Source organism: Drosophila tropicalis, unplaced genomic scaffold, assembly GCF_018151085.1.
Source record: "Drosophila tropicalis isolate 14030-0801.00 unplaced genomic scaffold, ASM1815108v1 contig_573, whole genome shotgun sequence".
Taxonomy (NCBI): Eukaryota; Metazoa; Arthropoda; class Insecta; order Diptera; family Drosophilidae; genus Drosophila; species Drosophila tropicalis.
Genome location: NW_027173049.1, coordinates 4,902,518 through 4,925,847, shown reverse-complemented (window position 1 = coordinate 4,925,847; position 23,330 = coordinate 4,902,518).

Below are 23,330 nucleotides of genomic sequence, written 5' to 3'. Positions count from 1 at the left end.
AATACCAATATTATCATTATTTTCATTTTTCATACATTTTTAAATAGTCAGTTTATTAAATCATCAGTTTTTATTTTTTTCGCTCAAAATAAAACTCACTTTTGAAAAACGGCTTTTATGCTAAATATTACAAAAAAATTTTTTTATTTTGTTTGGTTCAAATTTTACATATTTTTTCCAATAACTTAACAAAAACGACCATTGACACGCGTCGAGATTGCATTGGGCCTACGCTGCTAAGGTGAGCAACTTTCCTATTTATTCCCCAGCTTTGCAGCCCTTCAGAAGCGTATATTAAAATTGGGTATCTTCAATCTGTTTATTTGTATTTATCTATTGTACTTTTTGTTTCCAAAAGCTAATAATAATTCTTTAAACACACAATATTATTTAAAAAAGATCCGTCTATCCACCGAATTCTATAAAAATCAAACAGCAAAGAGCAGGGTATACGGCATTCGCGCCGCGAGTGTTACTGAATGAAACATATTTTGCTTATTTCTAATTTTGATTATTCTTTATCGTGCTCCGAGATGGGTCGCAAGCGGAACTTTATTTTGGGAAATTTGTTTACATACCATCTTTTAATTTAAGGAATGTTATTAGATTAGTTGAAGAGAAATATAGCCAAGTTAAGAGCAAAATGGTCGAAGCTTGAAAAAACAGAATCCTTTGCCTCAAAATGAATACGGCCACACGGTGCAACCGCGGCATGCTTGGTGTTAATGTTCAGTACATTGATGAGGGCTTAACGTGCATTAAGAAATTGGGATTAATCGAGTTGAAAGCATCGTATACATCCCAAAATATATGTGCTGAAATCAAGTCTATATTGACTGATTTTAGACATCCAGAAAGCAAGGGTAGACTATCACAAACGACAATAGTCGAAGCATGGTAAAGGTGGTGGAATTCTTCAATAATGATTACAAAGATGAAGAAGAAGAAACTGCTGAGGATTTGGATGATGATGGACTGCTGAAAGATCTTAAAATTTATTCGACACGTTCGCTCAATTGTGCAGCACATTACCTTTAACTTGCGGTGAAGGTTTTTTTTTTACTATCAAGCTACAACGCACCCAACTACTTATGGGTGACTTTTACAAACTATGGCTGGAGCTGAAGCTTACTCTTGCAGCTGTAAACACGGCTGAAAGCAAAGCTTTGAGCCAATGCATCGCTGAAAGGGAAGTTGTTCTCTTAGGGACTGACTCGGTGGTGTAAAGTATAAACTCGCACCCCCGGATAAGACGGGTATTGCTGCAAAACCCTGTAAATATTATGCTAGCTAAAAGTAGGCTTAAGCAGCTTTTGCTGCAAATATTTAACTTAAAAGAACCCGTAAGTATTTACGTCATTAAAATATATAAAAAGAATACTAATCATTTTATTCATATTTCAGATCATTGCAACAGAAGTGGCTTGCTCAAGTACCTTCGTGTCAGACAGCAAATTAACGCAAAATTCAAACACCTCCTCTCTGTTGAACGAGTTTTTGCACACCATTGAGGTTGCTTCGGAAGACGAAACTGTCTATGGTGAGCAATCGGGTCTGCTAAAGAATGGGTACGAAATTGAAGCATATAGCCCGAAGACAATTTGCTTGCCCTCCAAAACAATGGAGTATTTGGAGGAAAAGCGCTACGTATATCCAACTCTTTATCGGCTAGCCAAAATGGTGCACTCGGTTCCCGTAACACAAGGGAGTGTCGAAATAGCGTTTTCAGACCTTCAAATGATGTTAACGGATCAGCAAAGTAACCTCACCGATAAGTCACTAGAACAACTGCGTTTTGTCAAATTAAACATCAAATAAAAAAAAAATGTTGTTGCCTAAAATTTATTGAAAAAAAAAAATGAAAATATTATGGATTATGGATATTATGGGTAGTCCCTGAATCTTCTTTTTTAAGAAGCGCAAAAATATTTTGAAAATATTTTACACAGAAGACGTTTTTCAAAAAAAAGTTTTATTTTGACCGAAAAAAATAAAAATAATTTTTAATCATTTTTAAAACATTCTTTTATTCTTGCGAAAATTATTTTCAACTGCACGCACTCGCTCACAAAGAAGTGAAGTAAAAAAGAGAAAGTCGAAGGCCTTAGCTGCCAGCACTTTAGTTCATAACTTATCAATAGTTTTAATTATTCCTAACTTTATTATAAATAAAAAAATAAAATAAAAGGAGGAACAAGAGAATAAGTGTGTGCGATGCCACAGAAACATTCAACAAGATCGGTTATGTCTCCAGTTGCATCTTCGCATACATGTTAGTCGTTAATGTTGCTTTTGCTATTTCTCTACACACCTGCTCAAAAGAAACATTAATGAATTAAAATAAAAAAAATGTCAACTGTGGAAATATACTTGACAAATATTATTTTATTCGCAATCTGTTCTCGAGTAATATGATATTTAATTAACTTAAGCTTTACTTCATCAATTAAGGATTTTAACCATAAGACTTCTCTCATGCTTTCGAATTCAGTCATATATTCTGCTTCGGTAGATGAAGCAGCAACTGATTTCTCTTTCCCAGTACTACAGCTTACTAGACATTTTTTTAAACATTTTTAACAAACAGCCTGTTGTACTCCGTGTGCCTGCTTTGATTCCAGCCCAATCAGAGTCAGCATAACCAATAATAATATTCTAAGTAAGTACTTATGTAAGTACATTGTTTGTGAAAGTTAGTTGAAAAATAACTGTCCGTTTCAGATGTCGTAATACTCCCTTCAGACATTGCCATAATTCTTTATTATTATTATTATTAGTTTATCTATTTAATATACTTATTGATGTACTTAAATCTAGATGAGTACATAACAGACGTACATCAACATTTGACACACTATATTCTACGGCTTTATAATTTAGTTTGCCGGGTAGAGGTGTGCTAACTGGATGCCTATCTATTTTTATTCCAATTAAATGTCGGATGTCTTTTAAATCAGTCATTTTAACTTTCTTTATAAAATACGATTTAAAATTTGACATTGTATCAATTCTTTTAGTGACTATCACTACATCATCCACATACAATAGTACGTATGTATATGTTCAAAGAAATATCAGTTTGTCTATAATATAAATACATTGATCGACTCCCAGATTAACAAACCCGATTTCTTTAATAATTTTCAAATACTTCAAACCAGCACCTGGCCACTTGTTTTAGGCCATAAATAGCTTTATTTAGCTTACAGACTTTATCTTCATCATGTATCAATCCCTAAGGTTTCCATTTAGGAAAGCTGTCTTGACATCCATGTGATAAATTTTCAAATCATACTGATTTGCTAACGCCCGAATAAATCGAAAACTAGGAACACGTGCAACTGGTGCAAATGTCTCTTTATAATCCTTTAGATATTCCTGAGTGAAGCCTGGCCCTTCTAGTCTTGCTTTACATATATCGAATTAAGTTGCATAATGTATCTTGTTTAATAGTAAACACCCATTTACAGTCAATTAAATTTCTGTTTTGAGGGTTAGATACTAAAGTCCATTTGTTATTTTTAGTGTGGTGATTATAATTCGTCTTGAATTGCCATTTCCCAAATAGCTTTATCCTTCCAAATATTAATTTCCCCAAAAGTATTTGGAATATCGTTAATATCGGTACCAAAGCATGAATTCAAAAATAATCACCTTTCCGTAACACGTGCAGACCAAGTAAAAATGAAGTAAGTCGACGAGCCGACTTGGGTATACCATACACCAAGTTAAACAAACATTTCAAATTTCGAAAACCAAATGTATGTCTGTTGTTTTTACATGTTTCATACTATGTGCTATCTCGCTGACTCTACAAACACACGAGCCACTAGCCAACGGCCAATTCTGGCCTTGTGGACCGCGTAGTAAAATACGCATATTTTGCATGTTTCTAGTGCGATTTTAATAAAATTTGGTAGTTAGTTAGTTAGTTGGTAGAAATGGATAAGATTAATTAGTGTGCCGAATTTGATTGCGATAGTCAAAAAACTACAGGAGGAAATCGGTTTTTTCTAAATTATGGAGGCGGAAGTGGGCGTGGAATAATATGAAATGATGTATACTCTACGCGCAGCCAGTGTACATAATAAATTTGGTGACTTTAGCTTTGTTAGTTTTTGATAAAATCACTTTTGTTTTATTTTCGGGGGTGGAAGTGGGCGTGGCAAAATGTTTAAATAGCCAATATCTGCCGTCTATTAAGCTAGTCTGCATACCAAATTTGATGTCGATCGCTGTCATATTTTTTAAGAAAATCAGTTTTATGTGAACTCCGGGGGCGGAAGAGGGCGTTGCAAAAAGTTTGAACAGTTAGTTTCTGCGCGCTAACTAAACACGCGTTTCTGCGCACTATAAAGCAAATTTTATGTCTCTAGCTGTTATACTTTTTAAGAAAAATAGTTTTATGTGATTCCTGGGGGCATAAGGGGGCGTGGCCAGCATTCCAATTAACTCTATACATTTACATACTACACGAGTATACATACCAAATTTGGTAGGTCTAGCTTTTATAGCCTCCGACATCTGCGTGTTCATACAGACGGACGGACGGACAGACGGACATGGCTAAATCGAGTTGGCTGTTGATCCTGATCAAGAATATATATACTTTATAGGATCGGAGAAGCTTCCTTCTGCCTGTTACATACATTTTGGCGACTTTAATATACTATTTCACCTTATGGGTGTATGGTATAATTACTAGACTTAGACTCGGTCACACAAAAATCACCCACAAATCATATTTCGACGGCACCCCCAGTGTGTGCCCCTACTGCAACCAAAACATTTTAATAGAACACTTACTCGTCACCTGCACCTACTTAAAAACACAAAGGTACAAAACATTCCAAAATACTAACCCACTGCAATGCCTCTCAAACCTGACACCTCCTAGCATACTAAAAATCCTAAAATTATAAAAAAAACACAAACCTTTACATTCATATTTAAGATGATAACAAAACACACACATTATATTTAAATAAAACTAGTTGTTAATTATATTTTGAGACGCTTATTAACTTTATTTGGATTTTTTCTTAATATTTAGTATGTTTTACAATGTTCTTATTGTCGGCGTGGTCTTTTTTGTGTGGCCGTATCTTGTTAAACTGAGAATACATTGAAATAATCGAAACTTAAAATACTAGATGTATCGATGTTGTTCGAGGCCTCTTCCTACGATACAAATAAGCTACGACATAGCGGCCCCTAGTGCGGAATCCCTTTTTTGAGCACGATCCTTCTCATCGTAGCGCTTGACTCCTATTTTGCACAGACGGTTGACCGGGTGACGATACGTGTTTTTAGCCGTCTTCAATTCGACTACGCGTACAACTCCATCTTCACCTGGAAAAACTTTCATAACTCGACCGAGCGGCCATTCGCCACGCGGGGTCTTGTCTTTCATAACAACTATGTCCTCGACCTCCAAGGTGGGCACATCTTTATGCCATTTCTGCCGATGTATAAGTGTCGTAAGATATTCTTTAATGAAACGTTTCCAGAAAGAGTCTATCTGGTGCTGCTAGTCGGTGGCTCAATGGAGACCTACTAAAACTACAATTCTGTTGTGCTCGAGTTCGAACCCCGACATAGGTGGAGTTTCCCCCGATGAAGCAATACTGAAAGGTAGTTCCGTCGGGGATAGTGGAAACGATTGTGGATAACGAATAATTTTTTTTTTTTATCTGGTACTGCGAGATTCTCCAAGCTCGTTTTTCCATCGTATTGGAAGTAAAGTTGCCTGGGCCATGGAGTATGCAGCTTTGCGGGATACAATTATTGTTTGGACACAGACCAAGTTCGTCGTCGGGGTCATCAGATTCCAGAATATACGGTCTGCTGTTGACCAGATATTCTGCCTCCATAAAAATTGTTTGCAACGTTTCATGTCTTGGATTTGCGTTTACTGTTAAAACTGCTTCAAAAGCCCGTTTAAAACAGCCTACTAGTGGCTCCCAGCAGCCTCCGAAATTTGGTGCATTTGCTGGAATGAAATTCCAAATTATTTTAATACTTGCCATATACTCTTTCACGGCACACTCATCCAGGTCTTCCAGGGCATCTTGTAACTCTCGTGCTGCTTTGCGAAAATTTGTGCCATTATCTGACCAGATGATTTGTATAGGTCCACGTCGAGCCATCATTCTACGAACTGCCATTACAGGATTCGGTGTCCGGGGAGTGGGCTATCTCCAGTTGATTGCTCTGGTAGTCAGGCATGTGAATATTACTCCGTACAGCTTGCGGAGGTGTTTTGAGGCTCTAGTTCCTTTTTCTGCTTTGGTGTAGAAACCCCATTTTTGGTGTTTGTGGTTTTGCCTTTTTGCGTTTACACCAAACACAAGCATTGATCGTCGTTCTGATGATCCTATTTAATTTTGGCATCCAGTATGCCTTCCTGAACAGATGTACTACTACCTGTGTTCCGACATGTTGTGCGTCGACATGTATTTTTTTGATCAGCATCCGAGCAAAGATATGCTTGCCATCGAGAACAACTCGGCTTTTTATATATGTCGATACCTCTTTTGCACGTTCTATTCTGCTATCCACTCGCATTATGCCATTGTCATCCAGGCGTACACAATATTTTGACAACCTCAATTTTGAAGAAGGCTTTCCGGTTTTTAGGCTGATTAGATCGTCCTGAAATAGTTGTTGCTGTACAACCTTCCACCAGACAGTTTCCGCCCATTCAATTTCGCCGACACTTAACTCATTCAATTTTCGATTAACTTTTAACCGTTTCGTTAAGTTATTTATGTATCTCCCATTCCAGGCAGTACTGCGAATCAATTTATTGTATCCGGAAATTCTCTGTATGAGTATATCCATTGGATGTTCCATCTCTTGAAGTACTATTACGACCCCCGTTTGGTCGAATTCTTCTATAATGGGTTTTTGAAGATCCCACGTGGATTCGGGTCTTTGAAGAAATTCGGGTCCCGTCAACCACCAATGAAGTTTATGCTCTCACCTATTCGATTTGCGACAAAAACGTCCATACGTTTATCGCTGTTAATCCAGGTAAGAACCGTACATGAATCAGTCCAAAAGTAACGTTGATCTATATTGATTTGTAGTTCGTGGCTTATCATTTCAGCCAAACGGCATTCCAGTACGGCGGCCATCGTTTCCAGTTTCGGAATAGTTATATGTTTGATTGGAGAAACCCTTGCCTTAGATGCAATTAGTGACACATCAAATTGACATTTATCCTCCTTAACGTAGCTGCATCTGATATAGGCAACTGAAGAATATGCTTTTGCACTTGCGTCATTAAATATGTGCATTTCAACGCGATCGGCACTGTGCAGATTAGAGCTATAACATCTTGGAATTTTGGTGCCCTCAATTGATATTAATGCCTGTATCCAATTTCGCATTTGTTTATTAGATCTCCCTTGATTTGGTTATCCCAGCCTATTCCAGACTCCGATACATCTCGCATAAGGATTCGTCCTTTAATTGTGACTGGTGTCATGAGTCCCAATGGGTCATCTAGCGAATTAACTACTGACAATACATTCCTCTTTGTTGGTGTAACTTTGCCAGAAAGCAGATCATCTGTAACTTTATGCATTACCGTAAAGGAGTACGTGAAGAAGTCGCCTTTTGCGTCCCATAATACTCCTAGCACCTTTTGTTGTACGTCACCCCTATCATTGCTGTAGACTTGTTCGCTCTGAGAGTTTTGGGAATGGATTGCCGCACTTCGTCGCTGTTTGATATAAATTGACACAATTTAAATCCAGCCTTTGAGTGTATTTTCGTGATTGCTTTAATGATGTTGATGACTTCATACGCACTAGGTTTGCAATCGAGATAATCATCTACGTAATGATTTTCCAATATAGCTTTTACTGCGTCGGGTTGTTCATCTTTAAATTTGCTAGCATTGTAATTTTTAACAAATTGAGTCAGAAATGGTGAGCAAGTAGTTCCAAACAACATTGCTTTCATTTGAAATATTGATGGCTCTCTATTTTGGTCAAGATCTCTCCATAAGAAAAATTGTGCTGCAGTATCACATTCTGTAATGCTCACCTGATTGAACATTTCGCGAATGTCTGCTACGACTGTTACCGCCGAAATCGTATCAAAATTCCTATTATAGACGTTGACCAGTCTGGGCCAGTAAGCAGGTTGCTATTGAGGGACGTACCGTTGCAAGAAGCCGCAGCGTCGAACACAAGTCGAACCTTGCCGGGCTTATTTGGGTTAATAACAGCAAAATGTGGTAAAAACCACAGTTTTGGAGAGTTGAGAACGTTAATGTCTGTTAATTGGACGGCTTAACCTTTGTCCAAAAGTTTTGTTATTTCGTTCTTATATGCTTCTGCGGTATCCTTGTCTCTCAAAAGCTTTTGCTCAAGACATTTGAGTCGTTGAAAAGCCATTGACTTGCTCTCCGGTAGTTTTATGTCATCCGATTTCCATGGCAATCCAATCTCGTAGAAGTTACCCTTTTGGTTAATTGAGCTTTCGGCCTTTGCTATTGCTAACCGCTCATCCCCAGACCGTGTTTTGTCTATCTTTATTGTACAGGCACTGAAGTTTTCAATACTGAGTTGTTGCTTAATCATTTGTTGTAGACATACATTTTCTATTTGACAGCAAGTAAAATGTGATGCTTGTAGATTGATTTGTGCTGGTCCATGTACTACCCAGCCTAACTTGGTTTTAGATAACATTGGCCGCTGCTCATTGTCATCTATAACGGCTCGTGCGGTAATTAATTTAGCATGGCGTTGTCCTATCAATACCATGGGTTGCCTATCCTGCAACTTCATGTAGTCTACCATATTTTTTGGTAAAAATTCTGTTAGCTTCTTATAGTCAAGTTGTTGTGTTGGAATTTTTAGATCGTTGACTAACCAAACTCCATTTAGCTGATGTTTCAGACCGTTTTTTCCACCGATATTAATGGTTGCCAATCCCGCATCTGCCTCATATCTGTACACACCACCTGTCCAAGTAAAACAAAATGGTTTTGCGTCACCCTTTATGCCAACTTCTCTTGCCAAGCTCATTTCCATGATTGTGGAGGTACTACCGTCATCCGAAAATGCGACAGTTTCTTTCGAGCCTTTTTCGCCGTGTACTGTGATTGGTACCATTTTGAGTAATGCAGATTTTGGTGAATCAGATACGTATCCTGTGACGTTTGTGGTGGCTGCTAGATTTACTTGTAAGGGTCTCTTGTGCAGTAATGGGTTGTGAAACTTTTCACAATTGTCAATTTTGCAGGCTTTAAGAATACGTTGGACTTGCTTAGAGGGTGTTTTTCCTCGCTGCAAATAAAGCAAATTGCTTTTGGTTTTGGCTTTGGTTGGTTTACCGCCTCTATCTCCTGTTGTTGCGATTGGGTTACTTTATATTGATCTGCGAGTGACGACTGCTGGTTAATTGATGTAACCTTTTTGAAAAAATGAGACATCTTGGATTAGATCTGCTTGTCTTTGTGCCCAATCAGCTAGCTTGTCAAATGTAGAGAATGAAGCGCTCACGTTTGCATCTCGTAGATATGCGCCCCATTCTCGTAGATAGTTTTCGGACAGTTTTCCGATCATCATAGCTAGTAATCGTTGTGTGTCGATTAACCGGTTATCAGTGTATTCCAAAGCAGAACTTATGTTTTGAACAGTGTTAATGAATTCATCGAAATTATCGATATTATTGACTGGCTTTACTTGTCACGATCTTGACATCAACTCTAGTGCAATATTTTCGGCTCCACCGTACGCTTTATCTAAGATCGATATGATTTTATCTGGATCTTTTGCAGAGATTAGTAGCAAAGAAACCTTTTCCTTAGCCACTCCCTTTAGAGCTTTTGATAATCGTTGAACATCTTCCTCTTTGGAGAATCCAAAGTTTGCTTAAGCTCTGCCGCGCCAGCATCTGGTTCATGGCTCTTGGTGCCATGCTCGGATTATTGGTTTCATCCAAGTTATTCTGACACTCTTCAGATTGCGAACGAACCCACATTGAAGTTCGCTCATTTCGCACAGATGTTTCAAATCGTTCGGACATGCGGGAAGAACAATCTGTTAGTGCGACCTTGGTTTTCAGAACATTTTTCTTACTTACCAGTGCTTCTTCTTCTGCTTGAAGAAGTTCTAGTTCCCTTTGAACTATAAATATTTCATTGTGCATACTAGTTAAGTCTATCTCTGAGTTTGCAGTTGGGTTGTTATCTGCCTCTGACAGTATCCGTTTGTTGTTTATAAGCTTTGTCTCCTTTTCGCACATTTTACGCTTGACGTCTACGTATGCTGTATCCACATTTTCAATTTGTTCTAGTATAACTAGTCGCTGCTCCAGAACTGTTGCATTTGACCCATCAGAGTCTTCGGTGCTGACAAATGATATGGCGTCAACAATTTTTGCCGCCAAATCATTTTTGGTCTCTTTCTCACCGGCGTCGATGTCAAGAAACTCATAGACGCGCAATAAAGCGTTTGCTCTAAGTTCCTTTGAGATTGCCTGCTCATGTTCTGCCTTTTCAGCATTGTTATAATTTAAACCTTTGAACGTACGAAGCTGTCGTTTTATCAATGTTTCCATAACAAATTTCAGGTAGATTGCAAAATGTAAATCTCGTAATGTTTGCGATTTCCACGAATCAATGCGGCCAAGCTGCTGTTTGCTCCACTGCAAAGATGGTTTTGTTTTTGATTATGGATTGTATGTTAATTATATTTTGAGACGCTTATTAACTTTATTTGGATTTTTTCTTAATAGTATGTTTTACAATGTTCTTATTGTCGGCGTGGTCTTTTTTCGAGTGTGGCCGTATCGTTAAACTGGCCGTATTGTTAAACTGAGAATACATTGAAATAATCGAAACTTAAAATACTAGATGTATCGATATTGTTCGAGGCCTCTTACTACGATACAAATAAGCTACGACACTAGTTACACTGTGAATATGTACATATACATAAACCTAGACTATATGAGCTGAAGGCCTACATTGCCATTGCCGAAAAAAACCAAAAGCTAGCCTATAATTTTAATTGTAATTTGGCTCTTAATAAATAAATAAATCGTTAAAACAAGTATATGATCTATAAAAAATTTACGTTTGTCTTTCAAACCGAGACTCGACATTTTCAGTGCATCCTGAAAATTCATCTCCTGTATTTAGCGTTCATTTTCCAAATAAGAATTATCTACATATGTATATACTCCAATTAAACATTTTGGAGCACTCAGTCTTCTGAATGTAAAAAACATCCCATCATCAAATTTTCGTTTTCTTACTTTATTAAACTATACCCTTGTACCAAATATTTTAAATCTGGCTTTTTATATAGACATGTCCGTCTGACCGTCTGTCCATCCGGGCGTATGCCTTTTACTCAGCCATCTTAAGAGCTATCGGGCTGATAGCAGTTTTTTTCCGTGCTTTTTATTATTTGGAGCAGATCAAGTATGAGAACTATCATGATCGGAGTACTATATCATATAGCTCCAAAACAAACATAAAAATTGGAGTATCGCTATGAAATTCACATATGTGATAATATTGGATATAAAACCCCAGATCCTATAATTTGAATCTGATCGGATAAATATAACACAAGTTACAGTCAATATAATAATCTCTGCTCTGCTCGCAGCTCTTCCGGCAGCGCTGCTTGCTGTTTACTACGTCATACGTCATCAACAGAGCACATGCATACACACACAGACGCAACGCTACATGAACTGTATGTGTATGCGTGCGTTGCTTTGCTTAGGGAATGAGGGAAGATGAACAAATTGTAGTAAAGAAAAAAAAAATTTTGTTTGTATTGTAACGATCCTTTTTCGTCCTTCGGGATATCTACGATATCTCTTGGGCTAGGTTCGGCACAACAAATTTATTGTGTGCCCCGGTGAAATTAAAACACACTCGATTTCAATTGCCGATGTTAATTGTACATTTATTCAAATCGTTAATGGAGTTGGTTGGATATGACGGTTTTTCGATGGCAGTGCTGGGCTCGGGTGGCGCTGGTGAGTTACTTGGAGTCCCTCGTTGTCCTGTTCGTGTCTTTCTGTAGCCGTTGCTGGCTATTGCCTTGATCTGTATCGTTTGTGATACACCTCTGTACCCTTTCCGCTAAATTTGTTGAAGATTGCTTTGCTTCTCTCAACTTTACTTTGGCTTGGGTACGGTGCTTGGTATCCTTGTCTAAGGACTTGTTATAATAGAGTGAAGCTATGCAGGTTACTCGTAAGGCCTGTATAGTTCTCAATTTTGCTGTTGTTTCTTGTGTTTCCTTGATAAGTTTCTTAAGGTTACTCGTAAGGCCTTAATTACTTATTACTTGATCACGACTTGTCGACTTGATGATTTGATTGACAGCCGTTGCCTTTATATAGGCAGATCCCATGGCCTCAGGAACACATTGGTGTGGTACCGCTATACAGCTGGTACATTTCCATTGGCCCTCTGCTTTCACCCACGCATCCATTTGTTGCTATGCGTGGTGAAAGTCCCGTAAATCCTTGGCGCATATAACTACTTTCGTTGTGGCTGAGCGCCCATTTACGCCTTGTCCTTGTCTTTCTTGTTTGTACATCTTGACTTGCATCACTTTCTCGCATTGGCGTCGCCTTTCTATTGGCCGCCCTCCGTATCCCGTTGACTCTCTCTGCTTTCTCTGCCAACGCTGCCGTCGCCCGTCGCTCCCTTTGATCCACTCGTCATACCCAAATTCACCCACATTTACTCAATATTATCATCTACATACATATATGCTAATTGTATTAACTAAATTAATGTTTAAACATAATTAGCTTGATTACTTTAATATATAACATTGTTTAATTCCCCACGCCAAACACTTTCATACGCATCTCGTATCTATTAGATAGAGGGCTTCCCCATGGCTCATCCCTCCCCCTTCGGCTTGCATATTCCCCTCACAAATCCACAAACCATTTTCGTTTACACTCGCTCACGAACTTCTTTTGGCGCTTGCAATTTACCGCTTTCGCTCTCATGAGCGTGACGTATGCATAGCGCGGCCCATTGGCCACCGGTATTCTCTCTCGCCGTCTCACGCATAGTGTACGTGTGACCTATATGTATGCTAATGCATGCATTTATTTGCCTCTCCATGCTCTTACTTTGTCAAATGAGGCCAATGCCCCCTTTTCACATGCAATTGTGTCTTCAAGCCCGGCTTCATTTACTCTTATACAGCCACTCATATTTGTTATGCTTCCCACGCATCTTCCCGCTTGTACGAAATCGCCAAACGGTTGCATGGGGTTCGATTCGGTTCGATCGAGCCCTGTTGGACTTGGCTGCCCGTCGCCTGTGCATGTATAATTGTTTTTCATTATGCCTCCCACGCATCTTCCCGCTTGTACGAAATCGCCAGCGGTTGCGTGGGGTTCGATCGGCCATGTTCGGCCGGCCTCGCTACGTTTGCTCATTCACAGCCGATTTCACTCTTATATGACCAATTCTGTGCTTGGTCTTATACTGTGTGTTTGGTTTGTGTCTTGGCTGTGTTTGTATTTTTGTAGATTGTTTGTTGTAGCTTGTTTGTTGTGGGGGACATTATTCTTGTCTATATAATGTTCCTCACACTCCCCCCTTCTTCGGGAGGAATTTGCCCTCCCCTGTCCCTTGTACCTTGTGCTTGTTTTCTGTATGTATATTTTCCATTCTCGTATTTGTGCATTTAATATGTTTACCTTTGTAGCTTCGGCATGTGTTTTTACTTGTTTTGTGTGTTTTTTTTTTTTTTTTTTGTGTTCTTCTTTGTGTTTTGGCTTGTATTTTGCTTGTTTTGTGCCTTTTTTTTTTTGGGACTCAGCTCGCATCTTTTATTGGCCAATTGGCATCTTCTAATGTTGGCGATTACCGAGTATCTTTTCTTAACTGTTGTCGGACTAGGGCATCTTTTCATTGTTTTTGTTTTTTATTTTGGCCCGTTCCGCATCTTTTTTTCTACTTACATCTAATTATCCTACTTATTATACCCTCCTTTCCCTATCTACTGTTGCTGTTGCTGTTGTTGCTACTGCTGTTGTTGTTGCTGTTGTTATTGCTGTTGCTGTTGTTGCTGCTGCTGTTGTTGTTGCTGCTGCTGTTGTTGTTGCTGTTGTTATTGCTGTTGCTGTTGTTGCTGCTGCTGTTGTTGTTGCTCCCACGCCAGCAGATCCCTCTCCGCCTCTTGCTGCTGCAGGACCTGCTGGCGCCACCAACTCATCCATTGGTGGCACTCCCTCATGGCACGTTCGGACTCTTCATCTCTCATCGGCTCGCGTGGAGGTGGGCTGGCTACTCCATCAGCCGCACCTTCATCAGCCACGGCCATCTCAGCCGTTTCACTGGCCTCTGACCTTGAGTCCACCATGTGAAACGGCGTTGGTGGCCGCGCTGGCTCCCACAATCTTGCCGGCGGCTCGTATGCCTCGTTTTGGTCCCACGGTGCGTACTCAGCTGGGCTGCTTCGGCCGCTACCGGATTCGTCCGCCAACTCGTTTTCCGCCATGGCTATCACTTCGCCCAGCTCTCTCCACATTTCGATGTCTCCTTCCTCCTCCTGGTGGCCCGGGTCCATCGCTGACTCTGCCTCGCTCTCTCCTGACCCGTAGCCACTGTCATCTACGTCCTCATCGTTCTCCTCGTCCGATGAGGCGGCGATTACCGGATCCATCATATCCGGCTCATCGTCGTCGGACTCCTCATCGGACCAGTGCCAGTCACCGCGCTCCATATTGGCCCGCGGTGCCGCACTCTCGTCGAGCTACGCCTTCATCCTGGCCAAAATTTGCATTGAATGCGTTCATAATTTCTTTTTTGGGTTTTTTTTTTTTTTTTGGTTTACTTTACTCGCCGAGTGATAAACTTTGAGTGTTTCCTGATCCTGACACTTGCACGCATGAAACCTCGCCTTTCGGTCATTTCTTTGCTATTTACCGATATTTAGGATTTCTCCTCCTTGCCCTTGTTCTCTTGGCATATTTTAAACGCCGAGATGCTCCACCATTATATGCATAGTATCATGCGCATGTGTATGTGTATTGCGGTGACTCACCACTACATACGTCATATCGTGCGTATGTGTGGGTGCGTAACATCATGCGCCTGTGTGGGTGCGTTTTTCCCTCTCTTTTCGCGGTGTGTGCGCATATGTATTGGTGCTGTCCCCAATCGTTCTATCTCTGGTTTTTTTTTTTTTATTACGCTTGCATATTGTTTGCATTGTTACGATATTTGCACATCTTCATCGGTTTGCAACTTTGCTATAATTGTTTCTGATGCGATGCGTATTTAGATTTTCAGCTCTAAGTCATGTTTTGAGTTCTCTGTCCAGCCGGCCGGTCTGTGCAGATTTTCTCGCCGCCATGTCATTCGAGTCGTCCATCCTCATTGCTCATCACTTTTCGTGCCATCCGCTTCTTCGCATATTTGTTGCTTCAGTTGGCTGATGTGTGCTTGTCTGGTTTTTTTCGTTTCTTTGTGCCGTATTTTGCATATGACCGGAGATGCAAAGCCTATTACTTCATATGGGCCTCAAAACTTTGGTGCCAGCTTTGCTGCGAATCCTTCTGCAGCATTTGAAAGGTGGTGTTCTTTTGCCCATACCGTTGCTCCGATCACTGGTCTCCATTCTCTTCGTCTCAGATTGTAATGGCGGGCCTGATCCTGTGCAGCCGTTTCCAGATTTCGCCGTATTAGTTCGAACAGCTCTTGCATTTGTTTTACCTTCGCGTCTGGTGGTATCGTTTGCTTCCCTGTGCCTATGGTGACATTATCGTATAGTGCACCCGGCATTCTTGGTTCTCGCCCCTGTATTATATACGCTGGCGTGAATCCTGTTGCCTCTGATTGGCTTGTGTTCACTGCTAGAGTTATTTCTGGCCAACTTTCATCCCAGTTGCGTTGATTTTCCCCCGTAAACTGAGCAATCATTGTTTTTACTGTTCTATTTGCTCTTTCGGTTGGATTTTCTTGTGGCGTGTACGGTGCTGTCAGTTGGTGTTGGCATCCCCATTCTTCTAACATTTTTTTGAATATCCTGCTAGTGAATTGAACTCCATTGTCCGTTATCACCATTTTTGGAGCTCCGAATCGAGATAGTATCCTCTCTCGAAAGGCCTTAACTAGACTTTCTGCAGTTGCCTTCCGCATCGGTATCAGTTCTGTCCATTTCCAAAACCTGTCAATGATTACTAGTAGCATCGAATTTCCGTGTTTCGATCTTGGCAACGGTCCTACAAAGTCAGCGCATACTGTAGCCCATGGTTCTTCCGGAATTTGTGTTAGCATCTTTCCCGCTGCCTGCTGTTGGCTGGGTTTATATTGTTGGCATATCGTACACTTTCCTACAAATGTCCTGATATCTCGTTGCATTCCTGGCCAGTAATATCTTGCTGCAGCCCTGGCAGTAGTTCGCCTGCTCCCTGTATGCCCTGCTGTTGTTGCCGTGTGGTTTTCGGCCATTACTTGATTACGTAGTGTTTTTGGCACACATAGTTTCCAAGCTACCACTTCTTCTTGGCCTGCTCTGTGCGGAATGTTCCTGTATACCTGACTATTTTCTATAATGTAATCCGGATATTTCTGTGGTTGTTGTTTTATTTTTCCCATTATGTCTTGAATCCACCCACACTCGTTGTTTGCTTGTCTTAATCTGGCACCATTATCTACTATTCTTTTGCACCCTTCCATTGGTTGCCTTGACAAAGCGTCTGCGACAATGTTTAATTTGCCCTTTCTGTATGCTATTTCGAAATCGTATTGTTGCAGTTCTAGTGCCCATCGGGCTATACGGCCCGTAGGGCTTTCTATGCTATTCAACCATTTCAACGCCATGTGATCTGTTACCACTTTAAATCGGTATCCTTCAAGGTATGGTTTTAGTTTGCGTATTGCCCATACTATCGCTAGGCATTCCTTTTCTGTTGCCGAATAGTTCTTTTCCGCTGGGTTTAATTCTCTTGACAGGTATGATAGCACTCTCTCTCCATCCTCGGTGTTTTGTACCAATATGGCTCCTAATCCCATGTTACTTGCATCCGTCTGGAGCACAAACGTTTTTGTGAAGTCTGGACATGCCAATACTGGGCCACTCGTCAGCCTTTCCTTTACAGCATCGAATGCTGCCTGATGCTCCTCGCTCCAGTGCCACTTTGTTCTCTTCTTTAGTAGTTCGTTCAATGGGTGTGTAAGTGCTGCAAAACCTGGTACGAACCGTCTGTACCAGGATGCCACTCCTAAGTACTGGCGTAATTCCTTTGTGCAAGTTGGTGGTTCTAATTGGGCTATTGCGGCCACCTTTTCGGGGTCCGTTGCAATACCGTTTTCTGTCACCAAGTGGCCTAGAAATTTTAGCTCCTTTCTAAAGAATTGGCACTTCTCGGCATTAATTCTCAAGTTTGCTTCCTTCAATCTCCTGAACACTTCTTGTAGATGATTCATGTGTTCTTCGATTGTTTTGCTCACTATCACAATGTCATCTTGGTATGCGAATGCGTTTGGTATCATTTCTGGGCCAATGACTTGGTCCAGTGCGCGTTGGAAAGTTGCTGATGCTGAGTGTAAACCGAATGGCATTACTTTCCATTGGAATAACCCCTTCCCTGGGACTGTGAATGCCGTCATTGGTCTGCTTTTTTCTTCTAACGGAATCTGCCAGTATCCGTCCTTCAGGTCTAGGCTGCTTATAAATTTCGCTTCACGTAGTTGGTTTAAGATGTAGTCGATGCGTGGCATTGGGTATGCATCTTTTATAGATTTTGCGTTAATCTGTCTAAAATCTACGCATAATCTCCATTTGCCCGTCTGTTTCTTTCTCACCATCACTATGGGTGAGCTATAAGGGCTTTGTGATGGTTCGATGCATCCCATTGTCAACAGTTCATCGACCTTTGTGTTGATTTCTCCCTGTATTTTTGGATTCTTTGGGTAGTATCTTTGCTTTATTGGGATATCATCCTTCATCGTTATGCGATGTATCCCCACTTTTGACAGTCCCTTCACTTTCCCTAATTCCTTCAACTCCTGATTTAGGAAACTTTGTATTTCTTGTTGGTCACTGTTCTGAGTGACCATGATGGATATTCTTTCTACCAGCCTGCCCTGTATTCGCTTGACTGTCGGTATTAGCACTTTGTGGCCTCCACACGATATCTCTGTGTTCATAATCCGGAGGAAATTCCAACCTAGTATCAACGCATCCATTCCTTCTGGCATGACCAGGAATGGCATGTGGATTTCCTTGTCCCCAAATCTCACGTATCCTGTCCATTGCTCTTCAATGTCTCGTACCTTTCCGTCTGCCATGTATACCTGTTTGTGTGTGTTCTCCCATTTTCCCTTATTCCTCACTGTTTCCAACATCTGCTTGCTGATGAAACTACTCGTGGCTCCGGAGTCAATTGTCGCTTTCATCTGGACTCCTGCTACTTCGATGATTGCCGACAATTGATCCTCTTCCTCTACTAGTTGGCCTATTAGTGGTGAGGAGCTTGTTGGCTGGGTCCCTGCTCGCCCCTGATAGGCTGGAACCGCCTTTCGTTTCCCGAATTCCAACAACATTCTTTTGTTCTTTTCCCAATCCTTCCACACTGCCAACAGAAAATGAGTCTCTGATTGTTGCACTCCCTTGCCCAGTGTCCGGCTCCTCCGCATCTGCGGCATGCCTGGTTTGGGTTCAAGACTTTTCCATCTTGGATGTTTTTATTTTCTTGGCTTGGTCTTGAATTGTTCTCCATGCTGTTGTCTTGGCATCTTTGGCACTGTGTGACTGCTGGCCCGTAATTATTTTCTCCTCTGTGGCTTGATTGGTTGTTGTGTGTTCTTTGAGCATTATTTGGGCGATGGAAATCTGCTCGTTCTTGTTCAAGCATCTCATGTTCGTCTGCCAACTGCATCAGCTCATCTAGGTTTCTGACTCTGTGCGGCCGAACGAATATCTTCAAATCTGGAGTGCAATTTTCTAATATAACCTCCAATTGTTCGTACTCTGGTATTTTGAGGGGTCTCATCATTGTTTGCATGTCGATCATATAATCCTTAAAATACTCGTTTCTGTTTTGTTTGCGATTTTTCACTTGATCCGCCAATTTGTTGAAGAATCCTCTTGGCAGGAAGTATTTCTTGAAGCCCTCAACGAACTCCTTCCACGATCGCCACTGCTTGTTGTTTGCGACGTACCACTTGAGTGCTTTGTCTTTCAGTAGTTCTGGCATTGCTCTTGGGATCATGTCCAGCTCGATGCCATACATGTCTGCTGACCACTCGATCTGTTCTATGAACTCTAGTGGTCTGGAATTGCCGTCGAACCTGAATGTCCATTCCCTCACTTGTTTTGCCACCTTGGCGTATTCAGTGGTCCTGTTTGTTGCCTGTGGTACCGTTTTCTTGGGGTCTATCGTTTGTCTCCTTATGTCCCTCTTTGTTTCTGTGCTATCTAGGGCTCCTTCGCTTCCCCATCTTGGTGGTAAATATGGTGGGATTGCTAGTGTGGCGATGTTTATTTTCTGGAATTCCTCAGCCTCACTTTCGCATGTTTTTGATGTGCTTGCTATTGTTTTCATTTTTATATTTTTCGAGTACTTTGTTTCCAATCTATTTATTTCCTCCTTCCAGTCTGGGTCCGTTTCATTCCTTTCTACCCATTCGCCTAGCTGTTTCCTCATTTCCTCCACTGTACCGGTCATCTCGATCCCGATCCTTTGGCCTGTCTGTAACAGATCCTCCTTCTTCATGTGATAAATCCATCCTTTCCCCATTTTGAATGTTTTCTTTACAATTTTACACTTTTGTTTTGTTAAAATTTCACCAGTATAGCACGTTGGGCGCCAGTTGTAACGATCCTTTTTCGTCCTTCGGGATATCTACGATATCTCTTGGGCTAGGTTCGGCACAACAAATTTATTTTGTGCCCCGGTGAAATTAAAACACACTCGATTTCAATTGCCGATGTTAATTGTACATTTATTCAAATCGTTAATGGAGTTGGTTGGATATGACGGTTTTTCGATGGCAGTGCTGGGCTCGGGTGGCGTTGGTGAGTTACTTGGAGTCCCTCGTTGTCCTGTTCGTGTCTTTCTGTAGCCGTTGCTGGCTATTGCCTTGATCTGTATCGTTTGTGATACACCTCTGTACCCTTTCCGCTAAATTTGTTGAAGATTGCTTTGCTTCTCTCAACTTTACTTTGGCTTGGGTACGGTGCTTGGTATCCTTGTCTAAGGACTTGTTATAATAGAGTGAAGCTATGCAGGTTACTCGTAAGGCCTGTATAGTTCTCAATTTTGCTGTTGTTTCTTGTGTTTCCTTGATAAGTTTCTTAAGGTTACTCGTAAGGCCTTAATTACTTATTACTTGATCACGACTTGTCGACTTGATGATTTGATTGACAGCCGTTGCCTTTATATAGGCAGATCCCATGGCCTCAGGAACACATTGGTGTGGTACCGCTATACAGCTGGTACATTTCCATTGGCCCTCTGCTTTCACCCACGCATCCATTTGTTGCTATGCGTGGTGAAAGTCCCGTAAATCCTTGGCGCATATAACTACTTTCGTTGTGGCTGAGCGCCCATTTACGCCTTGTCCTTGTCTTTCTTGTTTGTACATCTTGACTTGCATCACTTTCTCGCATTGGCGTCGCCTTTCTATTGGCCGCCCTCCGTATCCCGTTGACTCTCTCTGCTTTCTCTGCCAACGCTGCCGTCGCCCGTCGCTCCCTTTGATCCACTCGTCATACCCAAATTCACCCACATTTACTCAATATTATCATCTACATACATATATGCTAATTGTATTAACTAAATTAATGTTTAAACATAATTAGCTTGATTACTTTAATATATAACATTGTTTAATTCCCCACGCCAAACACTTTCATACGCATCTCGTATCTATTAGATAGAGGGCTTCCCCATGGCTCATCCCTCCCCCTTCGGCTTGCATATTCCCCTCACAAATCCACAAACCATTTTCGTTTACACTCGCTCACGAACTTCTTTTGGCGCATGCAATTTACCGCTTTCGCTCTCATGAGCGTGACGTATGCATAGCGCGGCCCATTGGCCACCGGTATTCTCTCTCGCCGTCTCACGCATAGTGTACGTGTGACCTATATGTATGCTAATGCATGCATTTATTTGCCTCTCCATGCTCTTACTTTGTCAAATGAGGCCAATGCCCCCTTTTCACATGCAATTGTGTCTTCAAGCCCGGCTTCATTTACTCTTATACAGCCACTCATATTTGTTATGCTTCCCACGCATCTTCCCGCTTGTACGAAATCGCCAAACGGTTGCATGGGGTTCGATTCGGTTCGATCGAGCCCTGTTGGACTTGGCTGCCCGTCGCCTGTGCATGTATAATTGTTTTTCATTATGCCTCCCACGCATCTTCCCGCTTGTACGAAATCGCCAGCGGTTGCGTGGGGTTCGATCGGCCATGTTCGGCCGGCCTCGCTACGTTTGCTCATTCACAGCCGATTTCACTCTTATATGACCAATTCTGTGCTTGGTCTTATACTGTGTGTTTGGTTTGTGTCTTGGCTGTGTTTGTATTTTTGTAGATTGTTTGTTGTAGCTTGTTTGTTGTGGGGGACATTATTCTTGTCTATATAATGTTCCTCACAGTATATTAATGAATTGAGTTGCAGAACACAAATTTTGAACATGCATCAATAATATTGACAAGGACTGCAAGGGTATATTTTATACTCGTTTTTGTGCATTTGCAAAATAAAATCTTGAACAATTTCAACATAAATTAAAACTTATAACAAAACTTGCATTAGCGGTGCTGTTGTTTTAATTATTTCTTTCGCTTTTGTGTCTTACATTTTACCGTTGCACCTAACTCTCGTCGCCTTGCGTGCAAATTGTTGTTACATGTGTTCAATTTGACGCGATCTCTCGCGCTCTCGTTTTTTACCTATTGATTTGATTATTATTTGTGTATTCGTGTGCATTCTTTTTACTCTTTAGTTGTATAGGCTTAATCTGCCCATTAACCCTTGTGTTAGAACTGGTCAATCATTCCTATACCCATATTTTATTACCTCTTATATTTTATTTATTCTTTTTTAACTTCAATTAAATTTCTTATAAAATGGTCGTCTGCTCAAAAAATAATTGCATAGTTGCCACTAATGCGGTTGACTCCCATGATTATATTCTTTGTTGGTTGTGTGACAATGCGGTTCACGTTAAGTGTGCAGGTTACACAGGCAGAATCAAGGAGTCTATTGCTAAAGGTGGTGGCTTAAAATATGGATGTGATGCTTGCCGAGAGGTCGAGATTGAGATGCGCTTTTTCATGAGGTGGACTAGAGATAGTTTTGACACTTTAAGAGCAGGTTTTAATAAACTCCAAGCGGAGTTTACTGCGGTGGAGACTCAGTTCAGAAGTTTATCGCTTATGAATGAGTCTCCGAAACGTAAAAGGACCAGTCCTTGGGGTGTTTCTGTATCTGTAGATCCGCCAGCGTCTCTTATCGTCCCCGACCGGCCTCATGCACCGTCCACTCCTACAGCAATTGATTTCGTTTAAGAGCCCGGTTGTGAATGCTATTAGTAAGGAATTACCGGTATCACCTGGGAATGATCTCTTAAAAACGACGCCTATTGTAGTGTCCGATGTGTCCGGGCAATTACCCATTCCAATGGAAATTGCCGATAGTTCTAAAAGTATCGAGGGCCCCGTAAACAAGTTGACTGCTGCAGTGGGTGACTTGTCCAACGTTACTGCTGCGGCTGACGCTTCGGGAGCGCGGCCTCTCGTTGGCATACCACCAAAGAAACATATATTTGTTTCTAGGCTAGACCCTGTTGTCACATCTGATGATGTAATAGCCTATATTCGGAAGAAAGTTAACGTCTCGAATATTGCGGTGGAGAAGTTTAAATTTTCTTATTCTCGGGACATTTCGTCCTTTAAAATTAGTGTTTCTGCCAATATCTTCGACACTATATGTCGAGAAGATTTTTGGCCAAAACATATACTAGTTATGGAATATACTGTGAAAAAGAAAAATCGGAAACCGATTCGCTTGCCAACAACAACAACTAATAATATTCCTGCCACATCAGCATCTGCTGGTGTGTCAAAAAACTAGCTTCGTCCCTTAACTTGGGTTACCAGAACGTTAGAGGACTGAAATCTAAACTTTCTAATCTCTATGTAGATAGTCTTTCTTTTAAACATAACATTCTAGCTTTTACAGAGACATGGCTAAAACCTGATATTGCTGATGCATCGGGTTTTTCCACAAACTTTTTATATTCAGACGTGACCGGATTTCTCGTATAGGTGGTGGCGTTCTGATAGCTGTTGATGC